The following is a 15,233-nucleotide window of genomic DNA, read 5'->3' on the forward strand; positions in this document are numbered from 1 at the left end:
CAAGAAATTAACTAAGATGGTAGAAAAACAGTATTTAATATCTCATACCTCCTGGAAGAATGGCAATTCAGCAGGGCCTCCTCCCTTTTCCAGTTGACTCAAAGAATGGTGTTTTCAAATTGCCATACATGAAGGGTGTATTTACAGCCAATGTGCTGCAACCTGGGGTATGACACTCTATTGTTCATGAGAAATGTGTGCTTAATTCCCTGGAAATTCACTGTTCCAGAGTCACAAGTCTCCTGTTTGTTTCTCATCAGTCTCGAAGAGATTAGATAAACTTCTATTCGCTTATAAATGCGTTTTATTCATGCAGAACATTGAGAACAAAACATTGAATCAGAATTGGATTTTTCACAAAATATAAGATTTTTGAAAACATTTTTATCCTGAGGACTCAGAAATTCAAAGGCTATATTAATGCACTTTCTGCATTATGTATGTATATAATAGGGCTACCAGCAACATATGTATTGAAAGAGCAAGGCTGAGCCAAAGAACAAATCCCTTCTGTGAAGCAGGAAGGATGTTTTTCACTGAGTTATTTTAGAACACTTGAATGGACTGCTAAGGACTTTCACACAGAAAGACCTGAAGTGAAATTCAAGAAGTAGAGGTAGGGAAACTCCAGAACCATAACATGCAGCATTGCCTTAATTACCATAAACTTGTTATGTATACAAGTGCTATTCTACAGTGGGGTTTGATTTTAGAATAACTGTTCTAGTGTATCAATAACAGAAAATGAATGCTTCAGAAATGGAGGTGTATACATGCAGCTGTTTACATGAACACGTGGAAGAAAACCCAGGATCATGTTTGCAGTGGAGCCTGGCATCAACAAGTGTTTCAAACCTTTCTAATCTTTTCCCCGCTACCCCCACCCCCATTTTTACCACGTTCACTTCTAATGTAGTCCTCAGTGTTAATTAGAAAACAATACTAATAATTCTTAATTGTGTTTGGATTTTCAGTTTGGCATATTTAATAGCAGTAATGATGAACACTTTCATTGACCTGGATCACTGCTCAGGCTTATAAGGCTTCCAATAAGTTAGACCTCAGAAGGAAAAATGCAAGGCTCATTAATTCTTATTGGTCTAATAAATACAATGACTTTACTTCTTTCACTTTCAAAGGTGTGAAACTGATCTAGGTTAGTGGCACCACTATCTGATCTGATTAGGACCTTGAGCACAGAAACACAGTGTGTCTAGATGATGTAGAAATGAAAGACCAATGTCCGGAATTTGACTAGTCTTCCCAGCTCCTCAATTTTCAAAGACTAAAACATATAGGTGGTATGGTATTTATTTCAGGACCAGATGATATGACTTAATTATAAAAGCACCCTCTCAACACACTCTTACTTCAAGGGATGTCTATGAGAGCATGTATTACACTTTGCCAGATAAGGAGCCAAGATTGCAGACAGTGGAAGGCTAGCTAGCATCCAGGAGAAGAGCAGACAGGGAGGTGGGTAGTATATGAGGACACTTGGGGTCAGGCAGATAAGTTTGAATTCTGGCTCAGGCTTTTACTAAAATGTGTGGAGCAATTAAGTATCATTGAAGTCTCAGTTTCCTAAATTGTAAACTAAGGATTATAACATCTATCTGGAAGCACTCCTGTGAGAATTACTATTAAATTAAAAGAGCTTAATGCAGAGAGGGCACCTCTCTTAACTGTAACTTTCTTCCTTACCTTCCTAAAAACTACTTTTTTCAAAGTTTTTCAGGCATTTGCACTTTTAGAGAACCTCTGTAATCACATGTGCTAAGTTGATAACAAAATGCAGTAGATAAAAACACTAAGCAGGAGATAGTAGAGTTTGAATCAGCTAGGTGTGGCATTAATACAAACTCACTAGCTTTGCAATCTTGAATGTTACTTAATCGAGCTGGTATTCTTATTACAAAACAGGAATGATTCCTACTATGTGGAGTGGTTGCTGAGTGTGATAGCAAGGATTAAAAGAACTTTTATGAAGCATCTGGTACATGAAGTAAATAGATTGTGAGCAATATATATTGTTCAGCTTTTTAATAACTAAAGCTTGTCTGTAGACTCATCTCCTATACTATAGGACCTATAGTAAATATCCCTTTTTCCACCCAACATCTTGAAAGGGTTATGGTGGAAGCCTTGATCACAAATTAGGTTTAGCTGTGTTAATCTAGCTCCTAAGAACTGGAGTTACAGTTCTAGCCCTCAGATTTAAATGGGTAAGAATTCTAGGCCTGAATTTTGTTCATCTCCAAGATGAGGAGGCTGGAATAAATAATTCCTAAGGTTCTCTGTAACTATAATATTTTATGATCCTAGTATCTTTTGCCCGAGGTACAGCAGATAATCCCTCATATGTTTAGAGCTTAACCTACTTCTCTATGGTTTAATTTTCACATTATCTTTACTCTATTTTTTCTTTAATTGCAAAAGGACACCATTTCCATCACTTTGCAAACAAACTAATATCTATATTCAGACTTAGTGGCATTCCAGGGTATTAATGCACCACACTTGAAAACAGTATGGATTGTTTTTAATCCAGAAATTCAGTAATATTGTAGGTAGTAATAATGAGGATAATTATGATTCATTTTCAAGGCTTTTTGTGCCTCTAGGCCCTTGGTCACTGCATATAATAAAATGAACAAAAACTAAAAATAAGATTAAGGTTTATCAGTTAAAAATACGCTCTAGGAGTAAAACACATTTTTGGTATTCATTCCTATCTTACATAGTGAACATTTAAAAATAAACAAAAATAAAAGATCCATTAACCAACAACAGAATTTTAATAATTATTAACTAGAAAGGAAATAAAATTAACTTGACCTTATCTTAGAGGTTGTTAGAGATCTACTCTGGTTATGCAGGTGGGAAATATGTTGTGAATTATTAGACCTCAGTTTCAGAAGTTCAAGCCCTCTTCAGAATCAGAAGTAAACCCTCAGTGAGAATTCAGAATAAATGTGTGGATGCTATGAACTTGTGTATACTATTTAGGTTTCAATTATTTCTATCTTTTTTCATTCTGGAGCTCTCCTTAAACATGTATGCATCTGCCCCTAACCTCCACCCACGCCCCTCACCTGGTCTACTATGAGCTTTTCAAGTGTGTTCAATCTAAATCATATCCTGGCTACTTCTCTGACCTCACCTCCAGTTACTCTTCTCCTTTGCTCACTTGCTCTAGCCACTCTTGAATCATTTTATTTCCCTGAAAGCACAGTTTGTTCATGCCTCGTCTATGCTGCTTCTGCCTGGAGCTCTCTCCCTCACATGTTTCCATCCCCACCCCAAATTTTTTACCTGCCTGATCTTCCTGTCCTGCAACTCTCAACTTAAATAAGACTTTCTCTGAAAATTATTTCCTAAGCACCCAATAGACAGTACAATAGATTTCCCCCACCCACTATTGTCTTGCATACCTATTATCTCTTTTTGTGGACTACAATTTATAATGTATAATTATTTGTTTATGTATTTAATGTTTAATTCCCTTAGGAGACAGTAACTTCCATGAGAGTCAAAAGAGTCATTTCTATATTACTAGTGTTAAATTAAGCATGATTGAATAATGAATTAATGATCTATTGTGGTATCTCTGTAGGGTTTGGAAATGTTAATTAGATATGGACTTTATCAGTAAAGAATTTATTTTCAAGTAAAAGGATAAGGTGTGCACATAAATATTGTTTAAAAATATAGAAAGTAGCCCTGGCCAGGTGGCTCAGTTGGTTGGAGCATCATCCAGTACATGGATAGGTCAAGGTCCAATTCTCATTCAGGGCACATACCTAGGTTGTGGGTTCAATCCCTGGCTAAGGCGCATATAGGAGGCAACTGATTGATGTTTCTCACATTGATATTTCTTTCTTTCTCCCTTCTTCCTCTCTTTCTAAAATCAATTAAACACACACACACACACATATCCTCAGGTGAGGATAAAAAAATTTAAAAAAAAAAAAATATATATATATATATATATATATATATATATATATTAGAGGCCCGGTGCACGAAATTCATGCACTGGGAGAGAGGGGATGTCCCTCAGCCCGGCCTGCACCCTCTCCAATCTGGGACACCTTGGGGAATGTCCGACTGCCAGACTGCTGTCCCCTGTGGGATTGGGCCTAAACCGGCAGTCGGACATCCCTCTCACAATCCAGGACTACTGGCTCCCTGGCTCCTAACCGCTCGCCTGCCTGCCTGATTGCCCCTAACCACTTCTGCCTGCCAACCTGATCACCCCCTAACTGCTCCCCTGCTGGCCTGATTGATGCATAAGTGCTCCCCTGCTGGCCCAATTGCCCCCAACTGCCCTCCCCTGCTGGCCTGATTGTCCCAAACTGCCCTCCCCTGCAGTCCTAGTCGCCCCCAACTGCTCTCCCCTGCAGGCCTGGTTGCCCCCAACTGCCCTCCCCTGCCGGCCTGATCGCCCACAACTGCCCTCCCCTGCTGGCTATCTTGTGGTGGTCATCTTGTGACGACATGAGGGCTACCATCTTGTGGTAGCCATCTTATGACGACATCGAGGTAGCTCTTGTGATGATGTCACATGAGGGCATTGCGCATGATGCCACCTAGGCTTTTATTATACAGGATATAGGATATTTATTTATTATACCAGTATATATATAGTAATTCATATCTCAAAAACCAGTGTAAGGAAGTTCTGTATTAGTTGCTTAGGCTGCTATAACAAATTACTTACAAACTTATTGACTTAAAACAACAGTAACTTATTCTCTCCCAGGTTTGAAGGCTAGAAGTCCAAAAATCAAATTGTTGGCAGAGCTACTACAGGTGATGAGCTTGGTGAATAGGGGAGAGTGGGTTATTTCTGACCAGGTCAGGGAATGAAAGTTTCATGGAAGTAGTAGAAAAAATAGTAAAGAAGGTGAGTGAGGGGACTGACCTGAGGGTATGGTAAGATTAAATCAGAAATGGGGTTAATTAGGTTTTACAATATCACAGGTGGTAGTTAGGAATTTTTTATTAATTAACTTAGAATTATTAAAGTCTTGTCTGAACAAAAGTGGCATGATCTTGGGGCTTCTGCTTCAAGAACCTAATGGGGCAACAGTGTTTAGGATAACCTGGTCTCCTTTCAACCCATCTAGGACAGAGATACCAAAGAACGAAAATCAGTAAGACTCAGACACTGGACACTTGAGGGGACGTGGGAGGTGGGGGAAACCAAAGAAAATAATATATCTTGATCCAAGAGACCTGGAACTGGGGTGAAGAAAACTAGGGTAATCAAAAGGAAGATGATTTTTAACTAGGAGGATAAATTCAGTGTTGATGTACTGCCTCTGAGGGACTGATATGATATTTAGTTGAAGATTTAAATAAGGATATTGTAGATATAGGACTGGAGTTTGGGAGTGACATCAGGACTAGTGATACAAATGTGTGAGTTACCAGTAGTGAAATAATTAAAGTCATGCAATTCTAAAAAGCAGTGTCAAATCATGGGAAGAGTATGAATGTGGAGTTTAATAGACATATTCTTATTCTATCTCTATCATTTACCTGTTGGATGACCTGGACAAATTGCTTAATCCCTCCATCCCCTCATATATAAAAAGGTGAAAAATAATATTATCCCTCAATGAGAATTACATGAGTTGAGTATTTAAAACTCCTATCATCTTTAGATTGCTTTCATATTTTGATGGCATAATTCCCAGTAAGAAATACTATATTTATTTTGTAGTCACTGTCTTAAAATATGTAACACAGTTTTTATAAATTATTTTTCCTTTGATTCTGTTTTATTAAAAGCATGTTGACTCTGATCTTTGAAACTGACTTCATGACCTACGAATGGGTTGCAACCCACACTCTGGAAAACACTGGTCTCAACCAGCATCCTATAATCAAATCATACCATTACTACTCACTGTTCGCTCAACTTTCATTTTTATTACTCCCTCTGCTTGAGCTGCTTGTTAATATCATATTACTTCTTGATGGTCCAGAAGAAATAATAACTATTTACTTCCTTTGCTCTACCCATATAACACTTTGTCTATAAAAATATTTATCTATTGCTCAAATGGATTATAAACTTCTTGATGATAAGAAACAGGTGCTATGTATCTATGTATCCTGGAGAAATGATTTGTTCTTAAGAGGTACAGAATAAATTTTAATTCATTATTATAGAGCAAAGAGAGGGGAGGTCTGGGGAGAGAACCTTGTTGAGTACCTACTTCCAAGGCCCTGCTCTGGCCTCCTCAGGCTCTAATTCTCCCTTCATCTCTATGTGCCAAAGCTTCCATGGAAATTTTTAAGGCAGAACATTGTGACTCCTTGTTTAGGACCAAAAGACTTAGGCCAGTAATTTTTTTGGACACAGTGACTTGAGCTTGTTCATGGTTTGGGGTGTGAAAAGGTCTGGATGAGATAAAATAAATTTGAGGAAGAAACTAAGACATATCTAGGACTTAGCTTTAGGTAAAATAATAGAAACATTCCTACTCTGGTCTCTAGATTGCTAAATGACAGAATCCAATAAAGGAAACCTGAAATAAATTACCAGAGTAAGTATTTAATTTTAAATTATTAAAGTTTATTTCATTTTTTCAGGCCCTAAAAAACTTTTCTCTGATGGAAATGACCCCTGGCAACAGTGACATTCTGACACCATATGTGATACACACAATTGTGGAGTCTGAGTTCCATGTCACAATGGCTCTGTTCTGATTACTGGCTTCACCATGCCTACCAGCCAAATTAAACTACTGGTTTTTAATGGTCTTCTGCCCACTTTGTAAATCATCATAAAGAATATTAAGTCAACCAAATAAATTTGCCTCTATGTGACTTGTTGTACAACCTGAGGCATGATATCAAAATGTACAGGAAAAAATACCTTTTATATATAAATTTTGGACTGCATGGTGGAAGGAAATACAGTTCAACTGGTTTCATAAAATGAGCCAAAGGCAATTTGTTCCTCAGGAAACACTTCTCAGTCCTGAATGTAAAGGAAACATCAAAGTCCCAGAGTCTAAATTTTCATCTACTCTCAGGCCTAGATGCTAACGATGATCTGCATTGGTGGTCAGTAAGTATGTATGGGTAACCTGTATGCCCTACACTGGGCCTCAATTTACTTATTTTAAAATTAGGTGATTAAACTTTTATTTCTTATATCCTTTCTACATATAATGTTTGATGGTGCCCTGCCCTTAAATCCCTTTCACCTCAAGTTTTAATCTTAAAAAATGTGAAGTATATTTATAAAGTTCTTTGGTATCCTTCAATGTTATTCAACATGATAAGAGTACTATTCACTAAACCTGAGTCTTCTCATTTTAGTTCTGCCTCAGGGGCTAAGTTTTATGAGAGCCTTAATTTACATCACCAGAAGCTAATTTAATAAAAATAAAGGAACCCCTTTTGGAGCTAAATTAAAATTGGTGGGGAGGACAGAGACCTTTATGCAAAAGAAAGAAAGATACAAACAAAAACCAGGAGGCTAAACTTAGAAGAGAGTCATATGGTTCTGAGTTCTAAAGAACGTTGTGCCAAGACCCTGGTCCTGCCTTTTTACGCCCTGAAAGTAGGAGTTTCTAATGGCAACTTCCCAAATCCCTGGCCTCTTGACCCAATATCTATTGTGCCATTTGCCCTATTTCCTTGAAGCACAATCCACTTGCATAGCAATTAGACAAACAGGTGCAGAGCATCGTCCATCCTAATTTAGGGGATTTATCTTTGGAGACAACTCCAGTGTATGGGATGCAAGACACACTGCTTAGAAAATGACTGAACACCATTTCACAAAGAACAATATGGTATGAATAGGCACATCTCATTCTGGTCAGAAAAAATTAATGTAAAGTAAAAGAGGAGAAGGACTAGAAGACAGATGCCTAAAATGAGATGATGAACACTACGTTTGTCTTGGACAAATTCCTTTATAATTTTCTCCCTGTCAAAAACTTTATTCAATTCCTCTTCACAATAAATACTTTCTGACAGAATGCATCCCAAAGTTCAGACTTTTAATTTATTTTGTAATTGTACAAATAACAGCTAATTCTTGATTACTATTATTATTATGTCCAGCACTGGGGATTATAAAAAAGAATAAGAAATGGACACTGCTTTTAGAGACCTTACTATCTATGGGTTTGAACTGCTGTACTTATGACAAAAATAACAACAAGCATCATTTATCCACTCATACCCACTAGGCACTGAGCTGAGTGGGCAATATGCATAAGCTGCCAAAGTTCCTCTGGAGACCCTGACATTGAGGTTCATGCATCACCTCTCAAAAAAAAAAAAAAAAAAAAAAGGACCTAACAGGAATTCAAAGAATAGGCAGAGATATTTAACAACTTGAGAGCTGTCTATAGTCAACAGGCAAGAATCAGTCAATAATGAAAGAGTGCAGTGAACCAAAAGTGAAAATGAAAGAAAACCTGTGAATCACCTTTTGTGTCCTCTGTTGGACAGGCACTGGGATACTCTGAAATCCACTGAAATACCCCACATGGGGCATCCCAACAATAACTCAAACAGATGAATGTTATTTAAGTGTTTTAAGATTTTTCTAGCAAAAGACCTTGCAATACATTAAATTGCAAAACTTAGGAAGACATCATAACCCTTTGCATATCACTACCAAAATGTACATTTTTATTTTAAATTAAAAAAAACCAAAAAACAGATTGACTTTCCTTGTAGTATTTCACAACCTTTGAGTGCAGCATTAAAATGCTTTTCTTTTTCCCCCCCATGAATGATAAGCTTCTGTTTTCTTACCCTGGGCGTCTGAATCTTTTATATACTCGGGTTCTATTCACTGCCTGTTATTCAGACATTGAAATCCCAAATGTTAATTGTTCTTCCAAGTACATTGACAAAACAGCAGCTAAATAAGGGTAGACCAGACTGTGGTAGACTCTGACATGCATTTATGGAACAATGGGGCTCTGAGAGACAGCCTTGTAGCTCACGGGAAGACATAAGATGAGCTATTTTGACTGTTTCATAGCAGAATGGGGAACACACGCACACAAGGGAATTATGCATTTTACTTAGTTTTGCCCAAAGTCCTCAAGGCAACAGAATCTTGTGATGTCATCATGAACTTTCCATTTCCATTCACACAAAGGCTAAAGATTTCTAATGACATCACAAAGTAAAAAGGAATTTACTTTGATTCCATAAGAAATCTGTTACCCTCATTGAGATTTGTACAAAAATTCAAGAATCCTTCCTGACAGGGTGAATGTCACTGTGCTGATGCACAGTGGGTGACACCCTCCCTAATGCAATTCAAACCAGCCTAAAGAAAGGATTCACAATTTAGGCTGGGTAAAAAAGACATACTGAATATTGAGGCCAAAAAATTTTCCATTTTTAAAGAAGAAAATCATTTAAATGTATATTTCTTCAGGGACGTTAAATTTTTTACTCATGTCTGGTTACTACGTTAGCAATATTTTTGTCCTTTATTGAACTGGTCACCAAAACACAGAGGAAGATACAGGAAGCTTTCACTTACAGGAAGCAGTGCAGCTCAATCTTTTGTTTTTAAGGTGCAGTGATTTCAGTCTCTAAATGTAACTTCAGGCAGCCTGAAAAGAAACAGGTTAAAATCTCTTTCAGTTATAATTGGTATTTCAGATTTAATTAAAAATTAAACTTTCATAATGTTTCACCATCCAAAGCAATGCATTATCAGTCAAGCGTGGCTTTTTTTTTCTGTTAAGAAAAAAAAAAAAAAAAACCCTCTTCCCAGACTAGATTTTTAATGAAAAGAAAAGGATCTAAAGAGGAGAAAAAAGCAATTCTGAAAAACAAAATATGCCTCCATGTTAAGGACTTCATAATTATATGACTAGAAGCTCAGTGCTTCTCAATTTTAGCAATATTCTATCTGATTTAAAAACAACTCCTAAACAATTTCACATCCTAAAGATTACATAAAATATTAATTTCAGAGAATAAAGATGGAAATCTATGATCACATGTTAAAGATAAATTGTGACTTTAAACAGAATTGGAAAAAAATGTTAGACCCACTACTTTCAAATAGTGAATAGGTGGTGGGGCAGATGGTGAAGTGGAAGTAAACGGACATATTTAGCAATACAAAATGCCCACTGCAATGCATTGTGGTAAGTTTAGCTTGCCCCATACCACACATTGTATACCCTGTCACATGCAGCCAGTGCTGTTTGGAGCAGCACGGGAAGACCATCAGGATTTGAACCAGACCTCCTTGTTTAAATAACTGCAATCACATTTTTAATATGTACTTCTAATATTCAAATTAAGAGTCCAAGCATTAAAATCTCCAAGTATGTCATAAATATTTGGGCTTTAAACGTCATACTATTTTTTCAGTCTTTCTTTATACAACACCCTCTATAAAAAAGATAATAGTTTAAAAAAAAAAAAACAGAGGGGATTAAGTCATTCCTATTTTTAGCTTCAAATAACTGACATGACATAATTTAGAAAAATATAGTTTTTAAATGTAAAATGGAGACAATACAATTATCTTCTTTTACTTTACAGCATGGCAGTGCATTTTTTTTATATACTTGTAAAACTAAAGTGGTGTGTTTGTGTTCACCTTCATATTAGTGCAAGGTAATACATTAATATTTCCACATTTGAGAGCATGATCATAAATCCCCCCTGAAATTGTATCTATTATTAGAAAATGCATCTAGTTCTCACTTGTAAATTCTGTTTTCTTTTTCTCTTGAAGCATATGGAGGAATATTTTGAGTATTGTGTCTATTTGATGTATATAGATTTTAAATGCAAATTGGCTTAGATTCACTAAATCTATCCATGAATGGATAAAAAAAAAAATCACTGACATTGACTAAACTTTTCCCCTGTTTCTCATATGCCTGAATTAGACTAAAAAATGTACCAGTGTAAAGACAGAAATTATGAAGGCGTCACCAGGGACAACTGAATGAGAGGAGGGGAGTGTGTATATTTCCTTATAAGGCAACAAAACATTCATAAAAGAAACTGACAAAAATAACTCAGGCTTAGAAATTGTATGCAATAACAATAATGCCCAATAACTGATTCAGAAATATAAAAACTGCCCACCTCTACTTAAGTCTGAATCACCAATTGGTATTGTTCTACTCACCACTCAAATATGGTTAGTGAGACTGATTCACTGTCTAGTTCAGACAAGAAAAAGTGATGGAAACTAGATTGTATATTTATATATAAACGATTTAACTGACAACTAGCAGTTCAATTTAATCAGTCGGATTTCCTTTTCTTAATTCACCAGATGTGGAGTGAACTTAACTATTGGTTCAAAATAATAAAGCTATTTCTATGAATAGTCAGTTACATTCTCTACCTCTCCTCACAGCATCCCTCCTCCTCTGACCTTTCTTTTCATTTCTGTTTCTGCCTTTTTTCCTTACTTTCACTTTCTTCCTTATTTTTTCCCTCTTTTTTTCCCCTTGGTGAGGGTAATGAAGCTCAAAAATAACATCTTGTATCCTGTTGAGGGAAACTTGGTCACAACTCTCCTTCCAGATGACAAACTCATTCTTAAATGTCTGTTTCCCAATCCAAAGAAAACAGAGCAATTGAGAAAAGAGACACAACATCACTTACCACTACCAACACCAACACTTTTAATTCCCATGCTACCTTCATCACAAGGAGGGCTGAAGTTTATTTACATTATCCCTTACCCTCAAATAAGACCACAAATAAGACTAATAACAGGACCATTTTGTGGCACTCAGGCAAACGGCTGGGCAAAACAGATGGATCTTACTTTGCGCCAGGACTCAAAAAATACAGTCGCCAACTCACTGTTGGCGACTACATATCTTGGCCCAAAGATGGACCTGGAAGTGAGACCAGTTGTCTTTGAATGCTGTTCCTATTCATATCTGCCTCATGAGAAAATCATTAACTCTGTCACTATGTAGTGGGGTTAAGTATTGGGTAGAAGCTGTTTGAAAAGATGGTCATCAAAGAAATGCAATATTCTGAAGGCATGTCAGATTAGATTAAGGAACATAAACCTTATTTTTGGCACTACTGTCTACTTTTCAACTTCCTGTTTGTTTTCTTTTCAAGTTCAGTACTATTCACTGAAACCACCTCTAAAATAGATTTCCAGATTATGTGTCATCAAAAAAGAGTAATTTGCTCCTGACATTTCAGGTTCCAAAATCTGTTACTTTTTTTTTTTCAAGTCACCTAGATCTGTCTCAGTCATTATAATATTGACCACCAGTATCAAAATTCCTTAATTAGGACCAAACTGTTTAAGGCTTTGTAGATTACAGTCAATACCCAGTAATGCACTGAGATACAGCTCAGTAATCAATGCAAACTAAAAAGCCCAGAAGAATGCTTCTCTTGGCAGAGACCCTTTAGCAAAAGAATTGTATATTCTGCAGTAAAGGTTCTAAATGGCTTTCCAGAGAAGTAACAAATGCATTAAATTACGGTAACCTATCGTGTAAATAAAAAATAGCCCCCAAATAATAAAAAAAATGAAGGAGTGTGATCATCTATATTCATTGACCCGGAACAAAGGACTACTGTGACCACACACTCTACTTTGTAAAATCCTCATATAGATAGAAGGTCTATCTGAATGCAGGCACTTCTCTTAATGCTCTCCCATCTTTCACCATCTATTGTAACTTACTCAGATTGTTTTTGAGAGTTTACTCATCTATCTATGATTCATTATGACCCTGTTCAGATTTGATTTTTTTAGAGAAAGAGAAACATTAATCAGATACCTCCCAGACATGCCCCAGCCAGGGATCAAACCTGAAACCTAGGTATGTGCCTTGACCGAAAATTGAAATCTCAATATTTTGGCATAATGGATGATGCTCCAAACAACTGAGCCACCAGCCAGGGCCAGATTTGATATATATATTTTTTATTCCTCAGCTGATGATATTTTTCCATTGTTTTTTAGAAAAAATGGAAGAGAGGGGGAAAGGCAGAGAGAAATATTGATGTGAGAAAAACACATCGATTGGTTGCCTCCTGGACAAGCCTGGCCAAGACCCAAGCCAGGGAGGAGCCTGCAACCGAGGTATGTGCCTTGACTGGAATCAAACCCAGGACCTTTTGGTCTGCAGGCCAACGCTCTATCCACTAAGCCAAACCAGCTAGGGCCAGATTTGATTTTTAAGAGACAAGTCTTTTTCAGTGGTCAGCATAGAGAGTGATTTATATTTTAATTATTTCTTTTTTTTTTCACTTAAAAATTTTTATTATGAGAAATCTCAAACATATGCAAGAATAGTGAGGAAAGTAAAACGAACTACCATGTACTCATCACGCATAGTCAATGTTAATTTGACACAAAATGTAAAAGTTAATTTTCTGAACTTACAATTATATCCCATAGTCTGTATGCCAGTACTATACTCTCTTTTTTAATATAAGTTTTAAAACCAAAAGTGTAAGTCATCTAACTTTGTCCTCCTTTTCAAATTATCTTACTGTTCTGGGTCCTTTGTATTTTTATATAGATTTTAAGATCAGCTTGTCAATTTCTATAAAAATGCCTTTAGTGTTATTTTTTAATTTTTTAAAATTAATTAAGGTATTACATATGTGTCCTTATCCCCTCCCCATTGCCCCCACCCGCCCCCATCATGCCCTCACACACCTGGTGTATGTGTCCATTGGTTATGCTTATGTGCATGCATACAAGTCCTTTGGTTGATCTCTCCCCCTTACTCCCACCCTCTCATACCTTCCCTCTGAGTTTTGAGCATCTGATCATTGCTTCTCTGTCTCTGGATCTGTTTTTGTTCATCAGTTTATGTTGTTCATTATAATCCACAAATGAGTGAGATAATGTGTTATTTATCTTTCTCTGACTGACTTAACGTCGCTTAGCATAATGTTCTCCAGCTCCATCCATGCTGTTGCAAATGGTAGAAGTTCCTGCATTTTTACAGCAGCGTAGTATTCCATTGTGTAGATGTACCAGTTTTTTTAATCCACTCATCTGCTGATGGGCACTTAGTCTGTTTCCAAACCTTAGCTATTGTAAACTGTGCTGCTATGAACATAGGGGTACATATATCCTTTCTGATAGGTGTTTCTACTTTCTTGAGATATATTCCTAGAAGTGGGATCGCTGGGTCAAATGGAGTTCCATTTTTAGTTTTTTGATCAAACTCCATACTGTTCTCCATAGTGGCTGCACCAGTCTGCATTCCCACCAGCAGTGCATGAGAGTTCCCTTTTCTCCGCATCCTCACTAGCACTTGTCATTTGTTGATTTGTTGATGATAGCCATTCTGACAGGTGTGAGATGGTACCTCACTGTCGTTTTGATTTGCATCTCTTGGATGATTAGTGACTTTGAGTATGTTTTCATATGTCTCTTGGCCTTCCTTATGTCCTCTTCCGAAAAGTATCTACCATAAAGTATTACGTTGAGGTATGATCCCTCTATTCCCACTTTGCTGAGCATTTTTATCAGAAAAGGATGTTGGACTTTGTCAAATGTCTTTTCTGCATCAATTGATATGATTATGTGATTTTTGTCTCTCAATTTGTTTATGTATGTGATGTATCATGTTCATTGATTTGCAGATATTGTATCAGCCTTGCATCCCCGGAATAAATCCCACTTGGTCATGGTGTATGATCGTTCTAATGTAATACTGGATCTGGTTTGCTAGAATTTTGTTGAGGATTTTAGTATCTATGTTCATCAGGGATATTGACCTGTAATTCTCTTTCTTTATGGTGTCTTTATCTGGTTTTGGGATTAGGGTAATGCTGGCTTCATAGAAAGAGCTTGGAAGTGTGCCTTCCTCTTGAATTTTTTGGAATAGTCTGAGAAGGATTGGTTTTGGTTCTCTGAATGTTTGGTAAAACTCCCCTGTGAAGCCATCCGGTCCAGGGCTTTTGTTTGCTGGAAGCTTTTTGATTACTGTTTCAATTTCATCAGTAGTTATCGGCCTATTCAGGTTTTTTGATTCTTCCTGACTGAGTTTTGGAAGCTTGTATTTCTCTAGGAATATGTCCATTTCATCTAGGTTGTCCAGTTTGTTGGAGTAGAGTTGTTCATAGTATTTTTTTACAATCCTTTGTATTTCTGTGGGGTCAGTTGTCACTTGACCTCTTTCATTTTTGATTTTGTTTATTTGGGTCATCCCTCTTTGTTTCTTGGTGAGCCTGGCTAGAGGTTCATCAATCTTGTT

The 15,233-nt window shown here is 36.8% G+C and overlaps 1 protein-coding gene across 10 annotated transcripts in view; it reads right to left on the reverse strand.

The window, feature by feature from the left end:
* Positions 1–15,233, reverse strand: part of ZBTB20 (zinc finger and BTB domain containing 20) — an 892,970-nt gene that overhangs the window by 525,286 nt on the left and 352,451 nt on the right. For all 10 annotated transcript variants that reach the window (XR_004974420.1, XM_036352745.1, XM_036352742.1 and 7 more), the window contains one exon: positions 9,542–9,614. The gene's annotated coding sequence lies outside the window, so the exon portion shown is untranslated. The remainder of the gene's footprint in view (positions 1–9,541; positions 9,615–15,233) is intronic.

The sequence above is a fragment of the Myotis myotis genome, unplaced genomic scaffold (assembly GCF_014108235.1).
Source record: "Myotis myotis isolate mMyoMyo1 unplaced genomic scaffold, mMyoMyo1.p scaffold_m19_p_2, whole genome shotgun sequence".
Taxonomy (NCBI): domain Eukaryota; kingdom Metazoa; phylum Chordata; class Mammalia; order Chiroptera; family Vespertilionidae; genus Myotis; species Myotis myotis.